General features: G+C 41.6%; 1 gene segment (V, D, J or C); it reads left to right on the top strand.

Annotated features, from left to right (window-relative positions):
- The first annotated feature begins 3,161 nt into the window (after window positions 1–3,161).
- Window positions 3,162–3,959, top strand: LOC311109549 (Ig lambda-1 chain C region-like). The segment is given in 2 exons: window positions 3,162–3,168; window positions 3,640–3,959.
- Window positions 3,960–24,090: the final 20,131 nt, after the last annotated feature.

Below are 24,090 nucleotides of genomic sequence, written 5' to 3'. Positions count from 1 at the left end.
GTAGGCACACGCAGATAATACAACAAGCTTTAACCAAACAAAATATTTTTACGTTTTATTGCTTGTTTACTTGACGATAACATTTTGTTTTGATTTGTGTTTGTGTAGGCTACACAGCCGGAAATTAACAAGTTCAACACGGCGCCACTATAACAATGTTTGCCCAACTTCATAACCATTATGAGGCATTTCTGAATGAAAATAACGTTGTGACAGATCTCCTAGTTGTGATGGAGGAGAAAGCTGGGATACAGAGAACATACACCACTTCAGACTCCAGTGATGTAAGGAATGGTGATGTGCTGTAATGTCCTAAACATACTGGCATAGAGGCAAGGTGCAACCTTTCATATCTGACCTATGACCTTGTTAGGTCAGACATATCACCTGGAGGTTACTGTTATCCTCTGACTGATGTCCAGTCTAGTTTACTCAGGATTAGGTCTGGGAGATGCTGCAGTGCGGTACAGGACAGGTCCTGGTGGAGGCATTAGGAGGTTGTGTGTTTGTCTGAGCGTGTGACTTTGGAACTGTTGACCTCTGACCCTTGCTGACCTGTCAGTGACCCTGGAGGTATTCTAGACTGGGATGAAGGACTTCCATCTGTCTGTGTTGATTCCTGATGAATTCATGATGAATCTGTCTGTGTTGATTTTTTATGAATTCATAATGAATCTGTCTCAGTGCTGATTCCTGATGAATTGATGATGAAACTGGCTCAGTGTTGATTCCTGATGAATTCCTGATGAATCTGTCTCAGTGCTGATTCCTGATGAATTCCTGATGAATCTGGCTCAGTGCGGATTCCTGATGAATTCATGATGAATCTGGCTCAGTGCTGATTCCTGATGAATTCCTGATGAATCTGTCTCAGTGCTGATTCCTGATGAATTGATGATGAAACTGGCTCAGTGTTGATTCCTGATGAATTCCTGATGAATCTGTCTCAGTGCTGATTCCTGATGAATTGATGATGAAACTGGCTCAGTGTTGATTCCTGATGAATTCCTGATGAATCTGTCTCAGTGCTGATTCCTGATGAATTCCTGATGAATCTGTCTCAGTGCTGATTCCTGATGAATTCATGATGAATCTGGCTCAGTGCTGATTCCTGATGAATTCCTGATGAATCTGTCTCAGTGCTGCTTCCTGATGAATTCCTGATTAATCTGGCTCAGGGATGATTCCTGATGAATTCATGATGAGTCTGGCGTATGACGTTGAACTTTTACCCTCTGCCAGTCTGTCGGATGTCCACTGGCCAACCTCCTCTGGTCTAGTTCTGGTGTGGTGTTAAGGATGGGGGAACATCTGGGCAGTGTACTGCTCTATTCTGGGAGAGGGACCATGCAAATCTTAGTTTCTGTTTCACAGGGCTCTCTCTCTGTCACACACACACATGCACTTACACACACTATACTGCTCCACAGAAGTGTTGGCCAGCTGTGTGTCTGGTTGATCTACCAAGCATTGAGGCATACCAACCTTTTTGCTTCACACATGATTTTATGTGGACATGATATGGATTATTCATCCTCAATAGGACTATTTTACCTGTATCTTTCTGATAAGGAGGATATTTGCAGCCATGGGAGGTAGGGAGGGTTATGAAACTAGTCTGTAACCATTATTTCTGTGAGTTAGTAAAGTGGTTATACTTGGTGATGTCATATCACAAGACCATTAGTTCTGTGTTCAGTGGACCAGTGATGTGTGTCATTTTGTACACAAGGTTTTTGTACGGCTCTAAATCACTGTGTGAACAAACGTTTACTATTGAGATAGTGGTAACTCTGACAGTAGTAAACTGCTGCATCTTTAGCCTGGACTCCACTGATGGTCAGAGTGAAGTCACTCTCAGACCCACTGCCACTGAATCTAGCAGGAATCCCATCTAGCAGTTTCTTTGCATATTTTATCAGGAGTTTGGGAGCTTCTCCAGGTCTCTGTTGATACCAGAACGCATAATCATCTCCATCACTGTCTCTGTACACTTTAGGGTTGGTTTTACAGGTCAGAGTGACGGGGTCTCCTGGAGAGAATGTCACTACAGGAGGCTGAGTCACAGTCACTTGACCTCTGGATCCTGAAGAGGAAACATATAAATTGATCAACGAGTACAAATAAGAGATCATTTATATTTCATCATATTTTATGCAGGGACATTTATTACGTACTCAACAATATGTCCTTTTTCCATTGTAAGAGTTAGAAAACAACAGACCTTTGAGGCAGCAGCAGACCAGTGTCCAGATGAAGATGGTGATCAGAGTCATGGTTGTCGTGGTTTCTGTTGTGTTGAAGGAGCGCTCTCAGTCCTGCAGTCTGAAACTCCCAGGGCTATAAACACTCCCAGAGCACTGAAGCATGAGCTGCCAATGCAAAGCACCTTCTCTATGGAAATACCCTACTTCAGGACAGATGATGAATCTGCAAATAATAATCATGTGAATTGCTTTATATTTCTGTTGTTAACAGTAAAATGGCACAATTTTCAATATTGATATTTGCATCAAATGACAATGTCTCACTCTGCCCACATGCAATATGATAACACATGACATCATTGGATAAAAAAACATTTTGCAGTGAATTTGGGTGACGAGACATTGACTTGACTTCATTAATCAGAGTATGCTATAGGTACATAACGTGCTTAATTATTGTGGTTGTCCCACCTAGCTATCTTAAGATGAATGCACTAAGATGCTCTGGATAAGAGTGTCTGCTAAATGACTAAAATGTAATGTAAATATAAATGATAAAACATGCTAATTAATTGCTATAACATTTCCTATATTAAGAGATTAAAATACTGATACTGTAATTGTGTGTAAAGATGTGTAATGCTTTATGAGTATAGCAGAAAAAGATCTGGTCCCTAACAGACCTTGTTTTCTTGTCTGATATTATGGTAAAGTGGACCGACTTTAAAAGGGCAATCTGCGATTCCTATATCAATTTTGTGACTTTTAAACTAATGATATATACCCATTGATTCTTGAAGAATAGAAACATTGTTTTATACACCTCACAAGCTTAGTTCAACTACCATACTCTTATCAGAATTATCATGTTTTACTAAATTGTTTGTGAACAATGTAATTTTAAACAAACACTATATAGCTTCAAAACATGGTTGAAGTGATATTTTTTATCTTATGGATGGTCAGTCCTTGCATCCATAGCTCTGTCTATGAATTTGAGAGAGGTTACATTTCTCAGCTGTTTACCAAAAACACTGGTGGGGTTGGCTGCTTTGTTGTTGTTTGAACAGCAGATTGCCTCTTTAAACGGTACAAACGCGTTAGCGAAGTATGGAACACGGAAGGTGCACCACAACGCACAGCAGAGTATAAAGTTACTTCATATCTGCATTTAGCAGTGATATTGGGCGATAAGATTGTTTAATGAATGGGTCCTTGTCCTTTTAAAAGCAAAGATATTTCATAGGCTGAGCAAATGCATGACTAAATAAAAAATGAGCAACAGTGATGTACTTTATTGTGCATTTATGTAATTGTTGTTGAGTTGGGTGGTGTTGTGTTCTCTGTGAACCTTAATAAGTTATGTATTTTATAGAGCACTCTATTTCTCTCTCCTCTGGTATGTAACATTAAAACGTTCTCTCCTTTCCAGCTGGTCCTACTGTTAGTCCCACAGTGTCTCTGCTCCCCCCCTCCTCTGAGCAGCTCTCTGGGGGCTCTGCCACACTGGCCTGCCTGCTGACTGGCTACTCCACTCAGGGGGCGCTGGTGAGCTGGGAGGTGGACGGGCTGGAGGTGAGCAAGGGGGTCGTGAACAGTCCAGAAGAAGAGAAGGAAGGCCTTTACAGACGCAGCAGCACCATGACACTGAGCAAGGCAGGCTGGGAGCAGGGAGAGCTCTACACCTGCAGGGTCTCCCACTTCCAACACACCCAGGCCTCCCCCCTTCGCAGGAGCCAGTGTCTGGGCTAGGACCTACTGGAGGAGGCCCACAACAGGAGCTCTGTCTGGGGAAGCAGGAGTAGACGAGGCTCTGGTCTGTGCTGGGGCCTGGTTGGAGCAGTAGTAGTGTGTTGGAGTGTTAGAGTAGTGTCCTGAGTAAACTCTAGTATGCTGGGGAGACCACAGTCTGGGTAGTAATGTGTATTGTATAGAGTAGAGGAGACTTCTATGTGTTCTCTACTCAGACTGTTACTGTGATGTTCTATCTGCCTCAGTTCTAATAAAGTTTGATTTGGAAAATAACATGATGGATTAGTTGACTCATTTATTTACCGTGACAACGAATGGAAATGTACCTACAGCTAGGTTGTAGTTTCTGTCATAACTATATTTCTCCTCCAAGTGTGAGTAAGATATGTCATCTGTCCTATAATGACTGTTTGTTGTGTGTTCTGCTGTTTCATGCTCAGTCTCCCTCTCCTCTCTCTCTCTCTCTCTCTCTCTCTCTCTCTCTCTCTCTCTCTCTCTCTCTCTCTCTTCTCTCTCTCTCTCTCTCTCTCTCTCTCTCTCTCTCTCTCTCTCTCTCTCTCTCTCTTTCTCTGACCCCCTGGGGACAGAGCTGCTATATTCTGGGAGATGCAAAACCATCCCACCATGACCATGCAAATCAGGGCTGCATTCAGTGAGGTGAAACGTTTTGAACGTTAAAGATAGAAATACAATGAATAGAGCTAACACTCCATGTTCTATTTGACAGATAATGATGTCTGTTCTACACAATTAATTTGTATCTGAACATTCCAGAGGTGAAGGTCAATGGTGTGGTAGTAAAGTGGTGGTTTCTATATGGAGGTGAAGTAATGGTTATGGTTGTGTAGAGGACATGGTTTGGTGAACTATGCTCCTGTCTTCATGTAACCAGAGTAAGGTTGTCCTGGTGTGGGACTGTCTAACGCTGTGTGTTTCATGTCTGAGTCTGTTGCTCCTCAACACCTGCAGTAGGTCCCAGCTGCAGCAGTACAGTCACTGTGCAGTCTGACTGAGGGAGGTTTTTGTACGACTCTAAATCACTGTGTGAAACGCTCAGTGCCTCCATAATCACCCATACCATAGTAATCTCCTGCATCTTCAGCTTGGACACCAGTGATGGTAAGAGTGTACTCAGTACCTGATCTACTGCCACTGAATCTAGACGGTGTTCCAGACTGAAGTGTATTTACTGTATAGATGAGGAGTTTAGGAGCCTGTCCAGGTTTCAGCAGGTACCAGCTCATGTCATCATCAATACCTGAACCTCCTGTAGCGCTGAGAGATACGGTCTTTCCCAGACTAACAGATTTCGATTTATCAGCTTGATTCAGGAAATTATTTGCAGATGTCTCTGAAATGGAAACAGCATTGATTAGTCATAATAATCAAAATAGAAGCATTGTAAACACCACACACGCACAAACAGTAGCATAGAGGTTTCTCAAACTATCTTAACGTTCTCAAAGCTTCTCTGTCTCTTTACAGATCCTGTCTGAAACGACAGCTCGGAGTGGTCAGAGAGGAGACCCATTCAAACCTATTAACTAGCAGACCACAGTGAGAGATGCTGTGAGTTTCTCACCCTGAGTCAGGAGCCCCAATGTGACCAGCATTGGAATCAGCTGTATTTTTATCTTCATATTGTTCATCATCATCTGTGGCTCTGAGAAGACAACAGACTGGAACCAACGATGGTAACACTGCAGTATTAAAGTGTCAAGACAGATCTCAGTCATGAAGTCTGAAACTCACAGGGCTATAAACACTCCCAGAGCACTGAAGCATGAGCTGCCAATGCAAAGCACCTTCTCTATGGAAATACCCTACCTCAGGACAGATGATGAAACTGTTAATGCAATGACATAAACACATTAATCTTAAACGTGGAATACAATAGCTTAATACATCTGTGGAAGGCCTGTAATTGACCATAGTATTTAGTTACATGTAAGTGTATTCATTCAATACTAGTGTATTGCTATCCAAATAAAATAAAATAAAATAAAATAAAATACAATTGGTCACATGCGCCGAATACAAAGTGAAATGCTTACTTACAAGCATTAACCAACAATGCAGTTATAAGAAAATAGAGTTAAAAAAATATTTACTAAATTAACTAAAGTAAATAAAATATAAAGTAACACAACAAAATAACAATAGCGAGGCTATATACAGTGGGTACCGGTACCGAGTCAATGTACGGGGGTACAGGTTAGTCGAAGTAATTTGTACATGTAGGTAGGGGTAAAGTGACTATGCATAGATAATAAACAGGAAGTAGCTGCAGTGTAAAAACAAGGGCGGCCAGGTGGTCATTTTATTAATTGTTCAGCAGTCTAGCAGTCATGGCTTGGGGGTAGAAGCTGTTAAGGAGCCTTTTGGACATAGACTTGGCGCTCCGGTACCGCTTGCCATGCGATAGCAGAGAGAACAGTCTATGACTTGGGTGACTGGAGTTTTGACAATTCTATACTAAACTAAAATATAAACACAGCATGCAACAATTTCAACGATTTTACTGAGTTACAGTTCATATAAGGAAATCAGTCAATTGAAATAAATAAATTAGGCCCTAATCTACGGATTTTACATGACTGGGAATTGGTGCTGCATGGGTGGGCCTTGTGCTAAAATGGCATCATGCTGAAGTTCAGTTCAGACCATAAAGAATTATTGAGGCCTCAGATGGATATAACCGTTTTTGCATGGACATTGCCATTGAGGGATTCCACCATTTTGAAGTAGTCAACTAGGTGGTACTTCCTGTGGATTTAGGAAGGATCACATAAATCCATCCTGGTCATCAGGAGGGATCAGCCAATTAATTATACTAATGAGGAAAGATATCATTACTGCAGGAGGCAGTAAATTGCCAGCCTTGGCTTTATACCTGTTCAAACAACACATTCTAGGTGGCAGTATGTACCCTTTTAGTTTGTTTACCAGTAGAAGTAGTAGAGGAAGAAAATGGACGACTTCACAATGGAGATGGCTCTGCTCTCACAGACGCCATAATGGGACAGATACAATAATGATGTTGTCTATCTAAGTCTATGGTTCAGACAGAAAATAAAGAGTTATTGGTCAAACAGTTTCAGGTTCAGCTGTTGGTTGGATTACAGACTGGGCCTGCAAGCTCTTTTATCGCTTTTGACATTCATATCTAGACAGGCGTGCAATGACAGAACAGTATCAAAGTCACCAGATATTAGTAGCATAATGGTTAACTGAATTTTACTGCTGGCAATAAAAAGTGAATGTCATCATCTGTTGCTTCAACTAGGTGGCAACAAAATAGTTTTCTGATTGGTTGTATCTTAATCAAACTCCTCCCACTCGCTCTTTCGCTTCTCTTCGCCTGGAACCATATGCCCAGCAGCTTGTAGGCACATGCAGATAATACAACAAGCTTTAACCAAACAAAATATTTTTACGTTTTATCGCTTGTTTACTTGACAATAACATTTTGTTTTGATTTGTGTTTGTGTAGGCTACACAGCCGGAAATCAACAAGTTCAACACGGCGCCACTACAACATTGTTTGCCCAACTTCATAACCATTATGAGGCATTTCTGAATGAAAATAACGTTGTGACAGATCTCCTAGTTACGATGGAGGAGATAGCTGGGATACAGAGAACATACACCGCTTCAGACTCCAGTGATGTAAGGAATGGTTATGTTCTGTAATGTCCTAAACATACTGGCACAGAGGCAAGGTGCAACCTTTCATATCTGACCTATGACCTTGTTAGGTCAGACATATCACCTGGAGGTTACTGTTATCCTCTGACTGATGTCCAGTCTAGTTTACTCAGGATTAGGTCTGGGAGATGCTGCAGTGCGGTACAGGACAGGTCCTGGTGGAGGCATTAGGAGGTTGTGTGTTTGTCTGAGCGTGTGACTTTGAAACTGTTGACCTCTGCCTCTGGCTGACCTGTCAGTGACCCTGGAGGTATTCTATACTGGGATGAAGGACTTCCATCTGGCTCAGTGCTGATTCCTGATGAATTCATGATGAATCTGTCTGTGTGGATTCCTGATGAATTCGTAATGAATCTGGCTCAGTGCTGATTCCTGATGAATTGATGATGAAACTGGCTCAGTGTTGATTCCTAATGAATTGATGATAAAACTGTCTCAGTGTTGATTCCTGATGAATTCCTGATGAATCTGGCTCAGTGCTGATTCCTGATGAATTCATGATGAATCTGTCTCAGGGCTGATTCCTGATGAATTCATGATGAATCTGTCTCAGTGCTGATTCCTGATGAATTCATGATGAATCTGGCTCAGTGCTGATTCCTGATGAATTCATGATGAATCTGTCTCAGGGCTGATTCCTGATGAATTCATGATGAATCTGGCTCAGTGCTGATTCCTGATGAATTCCTGATGAATCTTCAGATGAACATCACTAGTTATCCAATACTTCCTCATGCCATTCTAGTGGGCACCAGGGATGTAAAATCTGACCTTAGATAATGGTGCTCTCTTCATCTAGTCTCTTTGTCAAGACAACTAAAAGCTGACTACAATAAAGTGACAGGCAGTCTGGTGGCATGTTGGGGTTGGACTGACTCTCTTCCCTGGGGAACTGACCTCTGACCTTTTTATCTTTGACCTCTACCAGTCTGGCTGACGTCCGGTGGCCAACCTCTTCCTGTCGACACCACACAAGATTAGTGCAGTGACCTATAAAATGACCTGTAACTGAAGTCTGACTTATGACGTTGAACTTTTACCCTCTGCCAGTCTGTCGGATGTCCACTGGCCAACCTCCTCTGGTCTAGTTCTGGTGTGGTGTTAAGGATGGGGGAACATCTGGGGAGTGTACTGCTCTATTCTGGGAGAGGGGCCACGCAAATCTAAATTTCTGTTTCACAGGGCTATCTATCAGTCAAACACACACATGTACTTACACACACTATACTGCTGCACATAATTGTTGGCCAGCTGTGTGTGTCTTGTTTATCAACCAAGCATTGAGGCACACCAACTTTTTTTGAAAATAACATGATGAATTAGTTGACTCATTAATTCATTGTGACAATAAACGGAAATGTAGCTTCAGCTAGGTGGTAGTTTTTGTTAAAACTATATTTCTCCTATAAATGAGAGGAAGCTACAGTATGTCATCTGTCCTGTAGTGACTGTTTGGTGTATGTGTGTTCTGCTGTTTCATGCTCAGTCTCCCTCTCTCCCTCTCTCCCTCATCTCTCTCAATTCAGTTCATTTTAAGGGCTTTATTGGCATGGGAAACATATGTTAACATTGCCAAAGCAAGTGAAGTAGATAGTAAACAAAAGTGAAATAAACAATAAATATTAACAGTAAACATTACACTCAGAAGTTCCAAAAGAATAAAGACATTTCAAATGTCATATTATGTATATATACAGTGTTGTAACAATGTGCAAATAGTTAAAGTACAAATGGGAAAATAAATAAACATAAATATGGGTTGTATTTACAATGGTGTTTGTTCTTCACTGGTTGCCCTTTTCTTGTGGCAACAGGTCACAAATATTGCTGCTGTGATGGCACACTGTGGTTTTTCACCCAGTAGATAAGAGAGTTTATCAATATTGGGTTTGTTTTCAAATTCTTTGTGGATCTCTGTATTCTGCGGGAAATATGTGTCTCTAATATGGTCATACATTTGGCAGGAGGTTAGGAAGTGCAGCTCAGTTTCCACCTCATTTTGTGGGCAGTGTGCACATAGCCTGTCTTCTCCTGAGAGCCAGGTCTGCCTACGGCGGCCTTTCGCAAGGCTGTGCTCACTGAGTTTGTACATAGTCAAAGCTTTCCTTAAGTTTGGGTCAGTCACAGTGGTCAGGTATTCTGCCACTGTGTACTCTCTGTTTATGGCCAAATAGCATTCTAGTTTACACTGTTTTTTTGTAAATTCTTTCCAATGTGTCAAGTAATTCTCTTTTTGTTTTCTCATGATTTGGTTGGGTCTGATTGTGTTGTTGTTGTTGGGGCTCTGTGGGGTCTGTTTGTGTTTGTGAACAGAGCCCCAGGACCAGCTTACTTAGGGGACTCTTCTCCATGTTCATCTCTCTGTAGGTGATGGCTTTGTTATGGAAGGTTCCGAATCGCTTTCTTTTAAGTGGTTATAGAATTTAACGGCTCTTTTCTGTATTTTGATAATTAGCGGGTATCAGCCTAATTCTGCTCTGCATGCATTATTTGGTGTTTTTCGTTGTACGCAGAGTCTCAATTCGGTGTTTGTCCCATTTTGTGAATTCTTGGTTGGTGAGCGGACCCCAGACCTCACAACCATAAAGGGCAATGGGTTCTATAACTGATTCAAGTATTTCTAATTTGTATGTCAAATTTTATGTTCCTTTTGATGGCATAGAAGGCCCTTCTTGCCTTGTCTCTCAGATCGTTCACAGCTTTGTGGAAGTTACCTGTGGCACTGATGTTTAGGCCGAGGTATGTATAGTTTTTTGTGTGCTCTAGGGCAACGGTGTCTAGATGGAATTTGTATTTGTGGTCCTGGCAACAGTATCTGTGCAGAAGATCTAGGTGCTGCTGTAGGCCCTCCTTGGTTGGTGACAGAAGCACCAGATCATCAGCAAACAGTAGACATTTGACTTCAGATTCTAGTAGGGTGAGGCTGGGTGCTGCAGACTGTTCTAGTGCCCTCGCCAATTCGTTGATATATATGTTGAAGAGGGTGGGGCTTAAACAACATCCTATTCTCACCCCACGGCCCTGTGGAAAGAAATGTGTGTGTTTTTGCCAATTTTAACCGCACACTTGTTGTTTGTGTACATGGATTTTATAATGTCGTATGTTTTTCCCCCAACCCCACTTTCCATCAATTTGTATAGCAGACCCTCATGCCAAATTGAGTCAAAAGCTTTTTGGAAATCAACAAAGCATGAGAAGACTTTGCCTTTGTTTTGGCTTGTTTGTTTGTCAATTAGGGTGTGCAGGGTAAATACGTGGTCTGTCGTATGGTAATTTGGTAAAAAGCCAATTTGACATTTACTTAGTATATTGTTTTCACTGAGGAAATGAACTAGTCTGCTGTTAATGATAATGCAGAGGATTTTCCCAAAGTTGCTGTTGACGCATATTCCACGGTAGTTATTGGGGTCAAATTTGTCTCCACTTTTGTGGATTGGGGTGATCAGTCCTTGGTTCCAAATATTGGGGAAGATGCCAGAGCTAAGGATGATGTTAAAGAGTTTAAGTATAGCCAATTGGAATTTGTGGTCTGTATATTTTATCATTTCATTGAGGATACCATCAATACCACAGGCCTTTATGGGTTGGAGGGTTTGTATTTTGTCCTGTAGTTCATTCAATGTAATTGGAGAATCCAGAGGGTTCTGGTAGTCTTTAATAGTTGATTCTAACATTTGCATTTGATCCTGTATATATTTTTTGCTGTTTGTTCTTTGGTATAGGGCCAAAAAGATTGGAGAAGTGGTTTACCCATACATCTCCGTTCTGGATAGATAGCTCTTCGTGTTGTTGTTTGTTTAATGTTTTCCAATTTTCCCAGAAGTGGTTAGAGTCTATGGATTCTTCAATTACATTGAGCTGATTTCTGACATGCTGTTCCTTCTTTTTCCGTAGTGTATTTCTGTATTGTTTTAGTGATTCACCATAGTGGAGGCGTAGGCTCAGGTTTTCTGGGTCTCTATGTTTTTGGTTGGTTAGGTTTCTCAATTTCTTTCTTAGGTTTTTGCATTCTTCATCAAACCATTTGTCACTGTTGTTGCGTTTCTTCGGATTTCTGTAAGAGGTTTTTAGATTTGATAGGGAAGCTAAGAGGTCAAATATACTGTTTACATTTTCTACTGCCAAGTTTACACCTTCACTATTACAGTGGAACGTTTTGTCCAGGAGTTGTCTGTTGTTCTTGTTGTTGCCTAATTGTTTTTTGGTAGGTTTCGACACTACTTTCCTTCCATCTATAGCATTTCTTAATATTATTCAGTTCCTTTGGCTTTGATGCCTCATGATTAAGTATTGCTCTGTTCAAGTAGACTGTGATTGTGCTGTGGTCTGATAGGGGTGTCAGTGGGCTGACTATGAACGCTCTGAGAGACTCTGGGTTGAGGTCAGTGATAAAGTAGTCTACAGTATTACTGCCAAGAGATGAGCTGTAGGTGTACCTACCATAGGAGTCCCCTCGAAGCCTATCATTGACTATGTACAAACCCAGTGTGCGACAGAGCTGCAGGAGTTGTGACCCATTTTTGATGGTTATGTTGTTGTAGTTGTGCCTAGGGGGGCATGTGGGGGAGGGAATGCTGTCACCTCCAAGTAGGTGTTCTCTCTCTCTCTCTCTCTCTCTCTCTCTCTCTCTCTCTCTCCCTTTCTCTCTCTCTCTCTCTCTCTCTCTCTCTCTCTCTCTCTCTCTCTCTCTCTCTCTCTCTCTCTCTCTCTCTCTCTCTCTCTCTCTCTCTCTCTCTCAAACACACCCCCTTGGGACAGAGGTATTCTGGGAGAAGCAAAACCCTCCCACCCTGACCATGCAAATCAGGCCTGCATTCAGTGAGGTGAAACGTTTCGAACATTAAAGGTAGAAATACAATGAATAGATCTAACACTCCATGATCTATTTGACAGATAATGATGTCTGTTCTACACAATGCATTTCTATCTGAACATTCCAGAGGTGAAGGTCAATGATATGGTAGTAAAGTGGTGGTTTCTATATGGAGGTGACGTAATGGTTATGGTTGTGTAGAGGAGGTGGTTTGGTGAACTATGGTCCTGTCATGATGTAACCAGAGTAACGTTGTCCTGGTGTGGGACTGTCTAAAGCTGTGTGTTTCATGTCAGAGTCTGTTGCTCCTCAACACCTGCAGTAGGTCCCAGTTGCAGAAGTACAGTCTCTGTGCAATCTGACTGATGGAGGTTTTTGTACGACTCTAAATCACTCTGTGAAACGCTCTGGGCTGCCATAGTAACCCATACCATAGTAATCTCCTGCATCTTCAGCTTGGACACCAGTGATTGTAAGAGTGTACAGTCATGGTCAAAAGTTTTGAGAATGACACAAATATTAATTTTCACAAAGTCTGCTGCCTCAGTTTTTATGATGGCAATTTGCATATACTCCAGAATGTTATGAAGAGTGATCAGATGAATTGCAATTAATTGCAAAGTCCCTATTTGCCATGAAAATGAACTTAATCCCCAAAAAACATTTCCACTGCATTTCAGCCCTGCCACAAAAGGACCAGCTGACATCATGTCAGTGATTCTCTCGTTAACACAGGTGAGAGTGTTGACGAGGACAAGGCTGGAGATCACTCTGTCATGCTGATTGAATAACAGACTGGAAGCTTTAAAAGGAGGGTGATGCTTGAAATCATTGTTCTTCCTCTGTTAACCATGGTTCCCTGCAAGGAAACACGTGCCGTCATCATTGCTTTGCACAAAAAGGGCTTCACAGGCAAGGATATTGCTGCTAGTAAGATTGCACCTAAATCAACCATTTATCGGATCATCAAGAACTTCAAGGAGAGAGGTTCAATTGTTGTGAAGAAGGCTTCAGGGCGCCCAAGAAAGTCCAGCAAGCGCCAGGACCGTCTCCTAAAGTTGATTCAGCTGCGGGATCGGGGCACCACCAGTGCAGAGCTTGCTCAGCAATGGCAGCAGGCAGGTGTGAGTGCATCTGCATGCACAGTGAGGCGAAGAATTTTGGAGGATGGCCTGGTGTCAAGAAGGGCAGCGAGGAAGCCACTTCTCTCCAGGAAAAACATCAGGGACAGACTGATATTCTGCAAAAGGTACAGGGATTGGACTGCTGAGGACTGGGGTAAAGTCATTTTTTCTGATGAATCCCCTTTCCGGTTGTTTGGGGCATCCGGAAAAAAGCTTGTCCGGAGAAGACAAGGTGAGCGCTACCATCAGTCCTGTGTCATGTCAACAGTAAAGCATTCTGAGACCATTCATGTGTGGGGTTGCTTCTCAGCCAAGGGAGTGGGCTCACTCACACTTTTGCCTAAGAACACAGCCATGAGTAAAGAATGGTACCAACACATCCTCCGAGAGCAACTTCTCCTAACCATCCAAGAACAGTTTGGTGATTAACAATGCCTTTTCCAGCATGATGGAGCACTTTGCCATAAGGCAAAAGTGATAACTAAGTGGCTCGGGGAACAAAACATTGACATTTTGGGTCCATGGCCAGGAAACTCCCCAGACTTTAATCCAATTGAGAACTTGTGGTCAATCCTCAAGAGGCAGGTGGACAAACAAAAACCCACAAATTCTGACAAACTCCAAGCATTGATTATGCAAGAATGGGCTGCCATCAGTCAGGCCCAGAAATTAATTGACAGCATGCCAGGGTGGATTGCAGAGGTCTTGAAAAAGAAGGGTCAACACTGCAAATATTGACTCTTTGCATAAACTTAATGTAATTGTCAATAAAAGCCTTTTTATTGTAATTATACTTCAGTATACCATAGTAACATCTGACAAAAATATCTAAAAACACTGAAGCAGCAAACTTTGTGAAGACCAATACTTGTGTCATTCTCAAAACTTTTGTCCACGACTATACTCAGTACCTGATCTACTGCCACTGAATCTAGATGGTGTTCCAGACTGAAGTGTATTTACTCTATAGATGAGGAGTTTAGGAGCCTGTCCAGGTTTCAGCAGGTACCAGCTCATGTCATCATCAATACCAGATGAACCTGCAACAGCACTGATAGACACATTCTCTCCCAGACAAACTGACTTTGGCTTATCATCTTGATTCAGGACACGTTGTGCAGATGACTCTGAAATGGAAACAGTGGGAAATTATCTTTGATTAGTCATAATAATCAAAATAAAGGAATTATCAACTTTTTCCATGTCCAAACATGTACAAGCCCATTAAAACCTCTTAAAACAAGTAGACCACAGGGAGAGATACTGAGAGTTTCTCACCCTGAGTCAGGAACCCCAGCGTGATCAGCAGTGGAATCAGTGATATCGACTTCATCATCTTCATCATCATCTGTGGCTCTGAGAAGACTGAACAGACTAGACCAATGGATATAGGTGATGCTTACTGGAGCCTTACTATCTACAGTAAATTAATGGCTCTGATATTTTCAGGTTGATGGCGCCCTCTTGTGCTAAAATGGCATCATGCTGAAGATCAGTTCAGACAGATAATAAATAGTTATTTGTCAAACAGTGGCCGTGTCAGGCTGTTGGTGGAATTACAGACCGGGCCTGCAAACTGTTTATTGCTTTATAGATAGGTGTGCAATGACACAACAGCATCAACGTCACCAGAATTTGACTGCTGGCAATAAAAAGTGCATTTTATGCTTTAACTAGTGGGGCATACACATGCTGTCAGAGTTATCAAAAGTAAGGATGGGAAGTTTCACTTGAACGGACATGAACCATACAGACAGATAGAGGACTCATCTTTATATTTGTACCATTGTAGCATCTGTGACAGCATGGGCAGTGCCATTCAGGCTACAACCCATAGGAATTGCCACCCTGTTGACTACTTTGACTACTTTAAAATGGCGGAAGCATGGTGGAAGCCCTCCATGGTGCTGCCCATGCTAAAATGTTATTTTGGCCACTCGAGGCATCTATCATTCTCTATGACTTGAACCTTATTATGAAGGAATAAAGGTTCGCCATTTTGGTCAGGGAGTTGGTCAACCATGGCTTGCCAGTGCTGTGATAAGATATTTTGTCAAATAATACATTTGAAGAATTTATCTGCACTGTATGTTTATTAGCTAGCTAGCCAGACAGTTTTAGAGGAATGATTGCATTAATTGTTCAAATTAACTGCCAATATGCCCACAGTCCATTTAAACAATGCAGTCAATCCACAGCCATACACCTGCTGAAATCAGTTGATGATAGGACAGACAAGTTGTAAATGCAACAAGTACTGATATTGTATCATATAATATCACTCACAGTTTTCCAAGAAAACAACAATTTAGACATATATTGTATTGTTTACACATATTTTAGAGGCTACTTATACAGAAAATTGGTATAAAACCCACATAAACTGTATTTATGATTATATGACAATAATTTAGGTTGACAGTAATTCTATTACGCAATTTCCGATATATCACATGCCTTACTTTTATTTTCCTGCATAAATAAAAACAGGATTATGCCTCTACTGCCATTCATTCCAATTAGACTGGTTTGGATTTCTCCATGACCACAATGGCTGTCATTTTCACCCCATTCTGGAACTTTTAGGGTTTATGACATAGCCCCTCAAGTAATTTAATAGGATCTCTATGGCTAGGTTGAAGATGGGACGGTTAATACAATGAAGTAATTCCATGCGGAAGCGTTAGAAAATAAACAAATTCATGTGACCAGCTCCATTGATAACTACTAGCGCCGTTGCTAACTAGCAATGCTTGTCCCATGAATTGCAAACAGCTGTGGGATATTAGAATCCTCTTGTCTTAACCTGTATATTTTGAACCAAGCTCTATGGTCGCCCCACCCTCGTAAGAGAGGATATAAACATCATAAGCCATTGCTAACATGTTTAGAATTAGAGGAAATGAGCTTTCAAAATGCCATATTCTCTCAGCCTCATTGCAAAATGTATAGAATAGCATGAGATTAGCTATAAACTGCAAATGTTCCTCTCTGCCCAATGGCAATACAGTGTCTTGCAAAAGTATTCAGACGCCTTGGATTTCTTCAAATTTTATTGTACTACAAAGTGGTTTCAAATGGATTTAATTGAAATGTTGTTGTCAACAATCTACACAAAGTGCAAGAACATTTTAATATTTTGTAAAGATTACTACAATTTAAAAACTAAAATATAGTTGTTGCATAAGTATTCAGCTGCCTGAGTTACAAACACCTTTGGCATCGATTACAGCTGTGAGTCTTCTTAGGTAAGTCTCTAAGAGCTTTCCACATCTGCATTGTGCAATATTTGCCCATTACTCTTTTCAAAATTCTTCAAGTTCTGTCAATATGTTGGGGATCATGGCTATACAGCAATTTTCAAAACTTGCCATAGATTTTCATGCAGATTTAAGTTAAAACTGTAACTTGGCCATTCAGGAACATTCATTGTCTTCTTGGTAAGCAACTCCAGTGTAGATTTGGCCTTGTGTTGTAGGTTATTGTCCTATTGAAAGGTGAATTCCTCTCCCAGTCTCTGGTGTAAAGCAGACTTAAGCAGGTTTTCCTCAAGGACTTTACATGTGCTTAGCTCCATGTTGTTTCTTTTTATCCTGAAAAACTCCCCAGTATTTCCCGATGTCAAGCAAACCCATACCATGATGCAGCCACCACCATGCTTGAATATAAGCAGGCAGTTACTCAGTGATGTGTTTTGTTGGATTTGCCCCAAACATAAGCCTATGCACTTCGGCCAAAAAGTGTATTCCTTTGGTGTGTTCATTTTGCAGTGTTACTATAGAGCCTTGTTGCATACAAGATGCATGTTTTTGCATATTTCTGCATATTAGCATTCTTCTTTTCACTCTGTCATTTAGGTCATTATTGTGGAGTCACTACAATGTTGTGGATCCTTCCTCAGTTCTCTCCCATCACAGCCACTGAACTCTGTAGCAGTTTCATTCCTGTCCTGCAACTCAGTTCAGAAAGACGACTGCATCTTTGATGTGTCTGGGTGGTTTAATACATAATCCACCGCATAATTATTAACTTGACCACGCTTAAAGAGATAATTAATGTCTGATTTGTTATTGATACCCATCTATCAATTACTACCCTTCTTTATGAGGCTTTCGATAAGCTCCCTGGTCTTTGTAGTTGAATCTGTGCATGAAATTCAATACTTGATTAAGGGGTCTTACAGCTAAGCGGCAGGTAACCTAGCACTTTAGAGCATTGGGCCAGTAACTGAAAGGTTACTGGTTTGAATCCCAGGGCCGACTAGGTGAAAAATCTGTTGATGTACCCTTGTGCAAGGCACATAACCCTAATTGCTCCTGTAAGGCGCTCTGGATAAGAGCGTCTGCTAAATGACTAATATGTATGTATGGGGACAGAGGAAGAGTTAATCATTAAAAATCTTGTCAACCCCTGTTATTTCACACAGAGTGAGTCCACGTAACTTATTATGTGATTTGTTGAGCGACATTTTACCCCTGAACTAATTTATGCTTGACTAAACAAAGGGGTTGAATACTTACGCATCAATTATATTTTAGTTTGATTTTTAAAATCTTAATTCCACTTTGTAACACAATAAAATGTGAAGAAATCCAAGGGGTCTGAATACCTTTGCATGGCACTGTATGTGTAGAATTGCAGGAAATTAGCTTTAAAACAGCAACATTTTCTCTCATCCTCATGGCAAAATGTGTAGAATAGCATGAGATAAGCAATAAAACTGCAAATTTTTCTCTTTGCCCCATGGCAAAATATGTAGAATTGTAGGAAGGTAGCTCCACCCCCATTGACGAGGGCCTGCCAAACTGCGGTACGTCACTGCCGCTGACCTTTTGACCTTTGAGCTCAACCAGTCTGGCTGACTTCCGGTGCCCAACCCTTTCCACACCACACCACAATACTAGTGAACTGACTGACATCTGACCTCTGACTTTGATCTTTGACCTCAACCAGTCTGTCTGACGTCCACTGGCCAACCTCCTCTGGTCTAGTTCTGGTGTGGTGTTAAGGATGGGGGAACATCTGGGGAGTGTACTGCTCTATTCTGGGAGAGGGACCATGCAAATCTCAGTTTCTGTTTCACAGGGCTCTATCTCTGTCGCATGCACACACGCACACACAAACAACACACACACACACACACACACACAAACACACACACTGTACTGCTTCCCTGAAGCTACACACATTATTTTATGTTGACATGATATGGATTATTCATCCTCAATAGGACTATTTCACCTGTATCTTTCTGATAAGGAGGATATTTGTAGACATGGGAGGTAGGGAGGGTTATGATACTAGTTTGTAACCATTATTTCTGTGAGTTAGTAAAGTGGTTAAACTTGCTGATGTCATATAACAAGACCCTTAGTTCTGTGTTCAGTGGACCAGTGATGTGTGTCATTTCATGCAGGAGGTTTTTGTACGGCTCTAAATCACTGTGTGAACAAATTTTTACTATTGAGATAGTGGAAACTCTGACAGTAGTAAACTGCTGCATCTTCAGCCTGGACTCCACTGATGGTCAGAGTGAAGTCACTCTCAGACCCACTGCCACTGAATCTAGCAGGAATCCCATCTAGCAGTTTCTTTGCATATTTTATCAGGAGTTTGGGAGCTTCTCCAGGTCTCTGTTGATACCAGAACGCACAATCTCCATCACTGCCTCTGTACACTTTAGGGTTGGTTTTACAGGTCAGAGTGACGGGGTCTCCTGGAGAAAATGTCACTACAGGAGGCTGAGTCACAGTCACCTGACCTCTGGATCCTGAAGAGGAAAAATATAAATTGATCAATGAATATAAATAAGAGATAATTTATATTTCATTATATTTAATGCAGGGACATTTATTAATTGAGAGCCATTTCAATGATTATACAAGGTACTCAACAATATGTCATTTATCCATTGTAAGAGTTAGAAAACAACAGACCTTTGAGGCAGCAGCAGACCAGTGTCCAGATGAAGATGGTGATCAGAGTCATGGTTGTCGTGGTTTCTGTTGTGTTGAAGGAGCGCTCTCAGTCCTGCAGTCTGAAACTCCCAGGGCTATAAACACTCCCAGAGCACTGAAGCATGAGCTGCTAATGCAAAGCACCTTCTCTATGGAAATACCCTACCTCAGGACAGATGATGAATCTGCAAATAATAAGCATGTGAATTGCTTTATATTTCTGTTGAAGACAGTAAAATGGCACAATTGTCAATATTGATATTTGCCGCAAATGACAATGTCTCACTCTGCCAGTATGCAATATGATACCATATGACATCATTGGATGAAAAAACATTTTGCAATGAATTTGGGTGAAGAGACATTGAAGAGGCTCAAATCAGTGACTTCATTAATCAAAGTATGCTATAGGTACATAAAGTGCTTCATTATTGTGGTTGTCCCACCGAGCTATCTTAAAAGGAATGCACGAAGATGCTCTGGATAAGAGTGTCTGCTAAATGACTAAGGTGGAGGTGAGCAAGGGGGTCGTGACCAGTCCAGAAGAAGAGAAGGAAGGCCTTTACAGACGCAGCAGCACCATGACACTGAGCAAGGCAGGCTGGGAGCAGGGAGAGGTCTACAATTGCAGGGTCTCCCACTTCCAACACACCCAGGCCTCCCCCCTTCGCAGGAGCCAGTGTCTGGGTTAGGACCTACTGGAGGAGGCCCACAACAGGAGCTCTCTCTGGGGAAGCAGGAGTAGACAAGGCTCTGGTCTGGGCTGGGGCCTGGTTGGAGCAGTAGTAGTGTGTTGGAGTGGTAGAGTAGTGTCCTGAGTAAACTCTAGTACTGCTGGGGAGACCATTGTCTGGGTAGTAATGTGTATTGTATAGAGTAGAGGAGACTTCTATGTGTTCTCTACTCAGACTGTTACTGTGATGTTGCTATTTGTCTCAGTTCTAATAAAGTTTGATTTGGAAAATAACATGATGGATTAGTTGACTCATTTATTTACCGTGACAACGAATGGAAATGTAGCTACAGCTAGGTTGTAATTTTTGTCATAACTATATTTCTCCTCCAAGTGTGAGTAAGATATGTCATCTGTCCTATAGTGACTGTTTGTTGTAGGTGTTCTGCTGTTTCACGCTCAGTCTCCCTCTCTCCTTCTCTCTCTCTCTCTCTCTCTCTCTCTCTCTCTCTCTCTCCGACCTCCTGGGGACAGAGATGCTCTATTCTGGGAGAAGCAAAACCCTCCCACCATGATCATGCAAATCAGGGCTGCATTCAGTGAGGTGAAACGTTTCGAACGTTAAAGATAGAAATACAATGAATAGAGCTAACATTCCATGTTCTATTTGACAGATAATGATGTCTGTTCTACAAAATTAATTTATATCTGAACATTCCAGAGATCAATGGTGTGGTAGTAAAGTGGTGGTTTCTATATGGAGGTGAAGTAATGGTTATGGTTGTGTAGAGGACATGGTTTGGTGAACTATGGTCCTGTCATGAGTAACCAGAGTAACGTTCTCCTGGTGTGGGACTGTCTAACGCTGTGTGAGGATCTCAATTCTGTGTTCAGTGGACCAGCTTTCCATGTCATAGACTGTTGCTCCTCAACACCTACAGTAGGTCCCAGCTGCAGCAGGAAAGTCTCTGTGCAGTCTGACTGAGGGAGGTTTTTGTACGACTCTAAATCACTGTGTGAAGAGCTCTGTGCCTCCATAATCACCCATACCATAGTAATCTCCTGCATCTTCAGCTTGGACACCAGTGATTGTAAGAGTGTACTCAGTACCTGATCTACTGCCACTGAATCTAGATGGTGTTCCAGACTGAAGTGTATTTACTGTATAGATGAGGAGTTTAGGAGCCTGTCCAGGTTTCAGCAGGTACCAGCTCATGTCACTACCAATACCTGAACCTCCTGTTGCTCTGATTGATACAGTCTTTCCCAGACTAACAGATTTCGATTTATCAGCTTGATTCAGGAAATTATTTGCAGATGACTCTGAAATGTAAACAGCATTTATTAGTCATAATAATCAAAATAGAAGCATTGTAAACTCCACACACGCACAAACAGTAGCATAGAGGTTTCTCAAACTATCTTAACGTTCTCAAAGCTTCTCTGTCTCTTTACAGATCCTGTCTGAAACGACAGCTCGGAGTGGTCAGAGAGGAGACCCATTCAAACCTATTAACTAGCAGACCACAGTGAGAGATGCTGTGAGTTTCTCACCCTGAGTCAGGAGCCCCAATGTGACCAGCATTGGAATCAGCTGTATTTTTATCTTCATATTGTTCATCATGATCTGTGGCTCTGAGAAGACAACAGACTGGAACCAACGATGGTAACACTGCAGTATTAAAGTGTCAAGACAGATCTCAGTCATGAAGTCTGAAACTCACAGGGCTATAAACACTCCCAGAGCACTGAAGCATGAGCTGCCAATGCAAAGCACCTTCTCTATGGAAATACCCTACCTCAGGACAGATGATGAACCTGTTAATGCAATGACATAAACACAATAATCTTAAACGTGGAATACAATAGCTTAATACATCTGTGGAAGGCCTGGAATTGACCATAGTATTTAGTTACATGTAAGTGTATTCATTCAATACTAGTGTATTGCTATTCTATACGGCTGCCTTCTTGTACTTAGTGAGTTTGTCAGAGATAATTATTTGAAATCTCCAACATTTATATTTTATAGTAATATTTTATAGTAAGCTAAAATAAATCATCTAAAAATATCAAAACATTTATTTGAAAGGTTATGACCTACATATGCTGTTTTTGACTGACTGTCAGTGGTAGGGTTGAATGTGTGTTGTGTAGAGAGTTACTGGTGTGTGTAAAGTGCAGGAGGTTTTTGTACGGCCGTTCAATGAGTCTGTATCACTGTGGTACACTTTCGGTGGCGGCACCAAACTCATCATTGACTGTAAGTACCTTGAGATTTATCATTTTTATAATACATTCGTCTTAAACATTTAAAAAGTCACAAAAAGTCATTCTTGAGAAATAGTTGTATTTGTTGATGTTTAATTGATTTAATTCCAATTATTGTTTCCATATTATCTAATGATCCTTCAAGGATAAAAATGTCATATACCAAACATCTGTGAACAGAAAAGGATAGTTTTAGTGTTTGATGTCTTTAAGTACACTAAACCAGTTAAGATGCATTATTCAACTTTTTATATTGTAAGCATCTAAGTTTAATATCTGTACTGTAATTTAACACATCACTGATTGTAGTGTGTGGTCTTGCTTCATAGATGTTATTGGAGGGAAGTGAAAGTCTGTAGAAGATATATACATAACCTGCCATTTTCACAGACCCTGTCCTATTTTAAAAAGTATCAGATTTGTTTCTTCATGTTAAAGTTGCTGAAAGTTCTTCAAGGTTCTTGTCCAGTTTACCCCTTACATGTCATCTCTCCTTCCCCCCTCCCCTTCTCTCTTGTAGTGGGTGTGGTACGTCCCTCCCTGACCGTCCTACTCCCCTCCAGTGAGGAGCAGGACCAGGGGAATGTTGCCCTAGTGTGCCTGGCCAACAGGGGCTTCCCGGGGGGCTGGAAGCTGGGTTGGAGGCTGGGGGCCGGGGGAGCCTTGCAGGGCAGCCAGAGCCTGGAGGTCCTGGAGAAGGATGGTCACTACAGCTGGAGCAGCAGCCTCACCCTCCCCACTGACCAGTGGAGGAATGCTGGCTCAGTCACCTGTGAGGCCACCCTAAAGGACCAGACCCCCGTCACTCACACACTGGAGCCACGCCACTGCTCCCAGTAGACCCCCTGTACACAGAGAACACCTATCTGTCTGTCATTCCATCATTCTAAATATCTATCTATAGCTTCAGCTTTGGTCATCAATTTGTGTTTCTGCATCTTTACATCTGTATGTGTGGTTGTACTGCTTTTAGATTGGAAATGTTAACAAAATAAAGTACTTTGTATTAATGTCAAAGAAGGTGTCCCTGATTTTTATTATGAATATAATTGTGAATATCTGTGGACTTGTGGTTGTTAAACAAAGACTAAACTGCTCTGTAACAAAATGAACATTAGCAGGTTGATAGGGGGTGAGGGAGGGTGGGTACTGGGTAGTGTCACACCCTGGCTCTGGGACTCATTATGTTGAGCCAGGGTGTGTGCATTCTATGTGTTCATGTTCTATGTTGGGTGTCTAGGTTGTCGATGTCTATGTTTGTATTGAGTGACTCCCAATCGGAGGTAACGAGTGTCAGCTGTCGGCTCGTTATCTCTGATTGGGAGCCATATTTAAACTGTGTGTCTTCACCTTGTGTTTGTGGGTTTTTGTTCCGTGACGGTATGTTTAACCGTGGACTTCACGAATCGTGTTTTGTTTATATTTAGGAACTTTAATTAAATAAAGTCATGTTTATTTCACACGCTGCGCCTTGGTCTACTACTCCTTACCCAGACGATCGTGACAGAAAAACCCACCAAAGAAGGACCAAGCAGCGTGTCCAGGAGCAAGGAGACTGGACATGGGAGGAAGCGCCGGGTAAGGA

Source organism: Coregonus lavaretus, assembly GCF_964263955.1.
Source record: "Coregonus lavaretus genome assembly, chromosome: 35".
NCBI classification, from domain to species: domain Eukaryota; kingdom Metazoa; phylum Chordata; class Actinopteri; order Salmoniformes; family Salmonidae; genus Coregonus; species Coregonus lavaretus.
The sequence above is the reverse complement of the archived record's forward strand: the minus strand, read 5'-3'. Positions and strand labels throughout refer to the sequence as shown.